Source organism: Oncorhynchus tshawytscha, linkage group LG12 (assembly GCF_018296145.1).
Source record: "Oncorhynchus tshawytscha isolate Ot180627B linkage group LG12, Otsh_v2.0, whole genome shotgun sequence".
Taxonomy (NCBI): domain Eukaryota; kingdom Metazoa; phylum Chordata; class Actinopteri; order Salmoniformes; family Salmonidae; genus Oncorhynchus; species Oncorhynchus tshawytscha.
This window is the reverse complement of record NC_056440.1, coordinates 69,745,291-69,751,290: the sequence shown is the minus strand read 5'-3', so window position 1 is coordinate 69,751,290 and position 6,000 is coordinate 69,745,291. Positions and strand designations below refer to the sequence as shown.

The 6,000-nt window shown below is 41.7% G+C and overlaps 1 protein-coding gene across 3 annotated transcripts in view; it reads left to right on the top strand.

Moving 5' to 3' along the window:
* Positions 1 to 927: 927 nt before the first annotated feature.
* Positions 928 to 6,000, top strand: part of LOC112249332 (granule associated Rac and RHOG effector protein 1-like) — a 40,749-nt gene continuing 35,676 nt past the window's right edge. The window contains exon 1 of one of the 3 annotated variants that reach the window (XM_042331002.1): positions 928 to 997. The gene's annotated coding sequence lies outside the window, so the exon portion shown is untranslated. Of the gene's footprint in view, positions 998 to 2,164; positions 2,272 to 6,000 lie in introns of those variants that run through there. The other 2 variants (XM_042331004.1, XM_024419183.2) reach the window with 2 other exon arrangements.

Genomic DNA, 6,000 nt, shown 5'->3' with positions numbered 1-6,000 from the left:
GATGAGAGGCTTTTGATGGACAACCAACCCGCTACACTTGCCCCTCCTATAATAACACGATACTTCGGGTCGTGCAGCACAGCACAGCACAGCCACACATACTGTATCAGTAATGCAGCGTTCAAGACTGTTATGTAGCTAAGTCCATAACATTACCAACCGACTAAACTTACAATTCAAGACATTAGGTAGTTTTACCAAATTCCATGACAAAAAAACTTCACAAGTAAATGATAAAATGGAGTGACAACAGTATCATTGAATAAGATGAAGTCAACTTCTCACGTCACTACACACAAGTAACATCGAATTAATAAACTGTAATTGCCTCCAGATGTGATACTATTTTATGAAATTATGTTTTTAAACATAGGACCAAGGGAAATGTCAATTCATGCTGAATATTGTATTTTCCGATGATTATTACATTATTAGAACAGCGTCAATGTGTGGACCACCAAAGTGCGTCTCGTCCAGTGGGAGACATGGAGTGTGGAATTTTTGTAGCACGCTAGCGTTTGATAAGTGATACTTCACCTATTCAGTTTAAAAAGACCACTAGAGGGCGGATAACTCCACGGAATGTACCTAAATACCTTTGTGTGACAATTCGATTCTTGGAGCAAAAAAACATTTTCTACCGTTTCAGTGGGTTTGTTTATAAATACAAATAATCGATTCAAATAATGATTAAATTAGTTATTAAAAGCGTAATATATTGTTCGTCCACACTTGAATTTGTAACTAATGTCATGCCATGTTATCTACATAAAACATAATATTTGTGATGAAGCAATGCTGATATAAAAATATGTTAATATCTGAAGCTTTCACCTCTGCATTCACTTCGAATTCGATGTTTTTGAGTGTGTCTGATCCGTGTGATCAACCGAAGGTTTGGAGTTTAGCTCACGCGCTCTGGTTTATATAGAGAAACGTCACATCCGTTGTATACAGACTTCATTCGCTGTCAAGAGGGTGGATGCCTAGCTAGCTGGTAAGTGATGTTCTTATCAACTCTACTTTGGTTAAAAATCGTTTTATCTGAAAGCTCTTAACACATTTACTCTCGTCACAAATAACAGTTTTTGTAACAAGGAATAGTACCCTAGTGTCCCAGTTGTATTAGGTTTGTTTTTTTGTGTTCTAGCTTTTAAAAAATCGTGTCGCAGAGCGCTAGCTACAGTACCTAGATAGCTAATGCTTACATTAGTTGTCGATTACTAGCTAGTTAGCTGTGGTCTTTGGAAGTTCTGTGGCCGTTCAGTAGCTACTAACCAGAAACCTACAATTTTAGCAACAGTTGCTAGAAATTCTAAGATATTCAAACTATGAATGCGTGGTAGTGAACTGGCTTTTAGTATGTATTTTAAGAAATCCATGATATAATGTAGATAACTAACGTTAGTTAGGTGTGATTTGTTTGGTTTCGGGACATTGTTTTTGCAAATATGTTGTATCTTTGCCCACCCTGCGAGGTAATTTCAAGGAGTGTCTTTCGAGGGTCAGGGAAGGTAGATAGTCCGCTAACTAATGCTAGGTAACTAAGCTAGGTAAACTTGTCTACTAAGTAGGGGCCAAACATGTTTACAATCGGTAAAGAACCCTAATAAGTCTATGGTAATTCTGAAAATGTACAGCCTAATTTACTAGTTACCTGGCTGCTAACGTTAGATCTTTGGGTGTGTGTCCTTATGGGGACTAGTAGTTAGAGCGTTGGGACCTGTAACCGAAAGGTTTTTGGATCGAATCCCCGAACTAACCAGGAAAATATGTCGTTCTGCCCCTGTTCAAGGCAGTTAACCCACTCTTCCCCGATAGGCCGTCATTGTAAATAAGAATGTATTCATAACTGACTTGCCTAGTTAAGTAAAGGTGAAATAAATACAATAAATGCTTTTCCAAACCGGGTAGTGTTTGTTACAGTGATAGTTTCTTATGTATTTTGTGTAACTTATGTTGCCGAACTTTTTCTCCACTCGAGCCTGACAGAGGCGTTTTAGTTTAGGGCGTTAAAAGGCCGTACTAATAGCTTGCAACATAGTGCACGGTGTTGTCTGCTTGAGTTTCGATGAAACCGGTGTACTGCGCTTGCGGAGATTATGTTGCACCTTCCTGCTAAATAGTGATCAGATTCATAAATACTAGCCTACGAGCTACGTCTATGCATTTTTCTATGCTTCAAAGCTGGTTATATCGGCTCACTTGAACTGATCTCACAACCGGCTAGTACCAAGCTGGTCGGATTTGAAAGATTATCACCGATTTATAGTAGGTCAAATCTAATGTGGCTTTTTATAACAATTAACACGCTGGTTGGGCAATTTTGCGACCTCTTTACTTGAAAGAAAATCTCCCCACAACTGGTCTTCCGAGCTCATATCTGCTTACTGTAGTTAGCTAGATATCTACTGACTTTACACTCCATCGGTATTTAGCCGTGCTAGTATATCTAGGTTGCGTTATGTCTCGCTTTCATAAACATTTGCTTGTGTTATAGCAAGCTAACCAGTGAGTGACAGCCGGAGCAAGCTTGCTGCATCCTCAGAACGGGAGAAGCCCTTGCTATCCGGTGCAGTTGGTAGCTTGCTTGATAAATAATATCAATAATGCTGCACCGTTGTTTTGAATGTAATACATTGATTTGGGTATTGCGTGATTTGTTGACTGTTATAGTTTTCTGCTTGGGCGGTAATGTTGGATTGAGAATTTGACACATTTTGCCAAGATATATGCCAGCAGTACAGTATCTTCCCACTCAAATCAAATTTTATTTGTCACGTTCCGAATACAACTGGTGTAGACTTTACCATGAAATGCTTGCTTACGAGTCCTTTCCTACGATGCAGTTTAATAATAAAATGGTAACTAGGAATAACACACAAGAATGGAGCTACGGTATATACAGGGAGTACCAGATCAATGTGCGGAGGTAGGAGGTATTTTTGGTAGATATGTACATGAAGGCAGGGTATTGACTAGGCATCAGGATGGGTAGTAAGAGTAAAACAAAGAACAGACTAGAAGGAGTGGGAAAGTGTGTGGGAGGTTTTGTGGGATGTAGTTTGTGTGTGTGCATAGGGTCAGGGCAGATTGCTACATAGCTTGGGTACCATTAGTTGGCTATCTTATGGTTTGGGGGTAGAAGCTGTCTCTGAGCCTGTTGGTCCGAGACCCGATAATCTGGTACCATTTGCCCAACGGTAGCAGAGTGAACAGTCTATGGCTTGGGTGGCTGGAGTCATAGGCAATCGGGCATTCCTCTGACACTGTCTGATATAGTGGTCCTGGATGGCAGGAAGCTCGGCCCCAGTGATGTATGGGCTGTCCGCACCACCCTCTAGCGCTTTGAGGTCAAAGGTGGTGCATTTGCCATACAGAGTGCTGATGCAGCCAGTCAAGATTCTCTCGCTGGTGCTGCTGTAGAAGCATCCGAGGGCCCATGCCAAAACTTTTCAGCCCGAGGGGGAAGGGGTGCTGCCTTGCCCTCTTCATGACTGTGTGTGTGGACCATCCTTAAGTCCTTAGTGATGTGGACGCCAAGGAACTTGAAACTCTCAACCCATTCTACAACAGCCCTGTCGATGTTGATGGGGGCATGCTCTCCCCTCTTTCTCCTATAGTGCACGATCATCGCCTTGGTCTTATTGAGGTTGTCTTGGCACCACACTACTAAGTCGCTGACCTCCTTATAGGTTGACTCGTCTGTGATCAGACCTACCACCGTGTTGTCGGCAAACTTGTTGATGTTGGAGTCGTGCGTGGTCACGCAGTCTTGCATAAACAGGGAGACCACTAAGCACAAACCCCAGAGGGGCCCCCGTGTTGAGGGTCAACGTGGCAGAGGTGTTTTTGCTAGGGCTGTGACGATTATGGAATTTTGGGTAACGAGTAATTGTTGCAAAAACAAAGTGTTGGAGAAGTAAAAGTACAATATGTGCCATGTAAAAAAGCAAACGTTTAAATCCTTGCTCAGAGCATGAGAACATATGAAAGTTGGTGGTTCCTTAACATGAGACTTCAATATACCAAGGTAAGAGGTTTTAGGTTGTAGTTAATATAGTATTTATAGGACTATTTCTCTCTACCATTTGTATTTCATTAACCTTTGATTATTGGATGTTCTTATAGGCACCTTAGTATTGCCAGTGTAACAGTACAGCTTCCGTCCCTCTCCTCGCCCCTACCTGGGCTCACAACGACAACAGCCACCCTCGAAGCAGCAGTACCCATGCAGAGCAAGGGGAACAACCACTCCAAGTCTCAGAGCGAGTGACGTTTGAAACACTATTAGCACGCACACCGCTAACTAGCTAGCCATTTCACATCGGTTACACCAGCCATTAGGCTGATGGGCTTGAAGTCATAAACAGTGCTGTGCTTGCGAAGAGCTGTGGGCAAAACGCACAAAAGTGCTGTTTGAATTAATGCTTATGAGCCTGCTGCTGCCTACCATCGCTCAGTCAGACTGCTCTATAAAATATCAAATCATAGACTTAATTATGTTGGCTCGCCCTCGCTTCATACTCGTTGCCAAACCCACTGGCTCCATGTCACCTACAAGACCCTGCTAGGTAAAGTCCCCCCTTATCTCAGCTCACCGGTCACCATAGCATCACCCACCTGTAGCACGTGCTCCAGCAGGTATATCTCTCTGGTCACCCCCAAAACCAATTCTTCCTTTGGCCGCCTCTCCTTCCAGTTCTCTGCTGCCAATGACTGGAACTAACTACAAAAATCTCTGAAACTGGAAACACTTATCTCCCTCACTAGCTTTAAGCACCAACTGTCAGAGCAGCTCACAGATTACTGCACCTGTACATAGCCCACCTATAATTTAGCCCAAACAACTACCTCTTTCCCTACTGTATTTAAGTATTTATTTTGCTCCTTTGCACCCCATTATTTCTATTTCTACTTTGCACATTCTTCCACTGCAAATCTACCATTCCAGTGTTTGACTTGCTATATTGTATTTACTTTGCCACCATGGCCTTTTTTTGCCTTTACCTCGTCTTATCTCACCTCATTTGCTCACCTCGTATATAGACTTGTTTTTACTGTATTATTGACTGTATGTTTGTTTTACTCCATGTGTAACTGTGTCGTTGTATGTGTCGAACTGCTTTGCTTTATCTTGGCCAAGTCGCAATTGTAAATGAGAACTTGTTCTCAACTTGCCTACCTGGTTAAATAAAGGTGAAATAAAAAAATATATAACATAATAACACACAGAAATACAAGCCTTTGGTCATTAATATGGTCGAATCCGGAAACTATCATTTTGAAAACAAAACGTTAATTTTTTTCAGTGAAATATGGGTGGTATCCCTAAGTCTAAATATTCTTGTTACATTTGTACAACCTTCAATGTTATGTCATTACGTCAAATTAGTTCTCAATGAGCCAGGCTGCCCAAACTGTTGCATATACCCTGACTCTGCGTGCAATGACGCAAGAGAAGTGACACACTTTCCCCTGGTTAATATTGCTTGCTAACCTGGATTTGTTTAGCTAAATATGCAGGTTTAAAAATATATACTTCTGTGTATTGATTTTAAGAAAGGCATTGGTGTTTATGGTTAGGTACAGTCGTGCAACGATTGTGCTTTTTTCGCAAATGCGCTTTTGTTAAATCATCCCCCTGCGTTGCATCGATTTTATGCAACGCAGGACACGCTAGATAAACTAGTAATATCATTAACCATGTGTAGTTAACTAGTGATTATGATTGTTTTTTATAAGATACATTTAATGCTAGCTAGCAACTACTGCATTTGCGTAACAGGCAGGCTCCCCGTGGAGTGCAATGAGAGTCAGGTGGTTAGAGCGTTGGACTAGTTAACCGTAAGGTTGCAAGATTGAATCCCAGAGCTGACAAGGTGAAAATCTGTCGTTCTGCCCCTGAACAAGGCAGTTAACCCACCGTTCCTAGGCCGTCATTGAAAATTAGAATGTGTTCTTAACTGACTTGCCTAGTTAAATAAAGGTGTGCCGCTC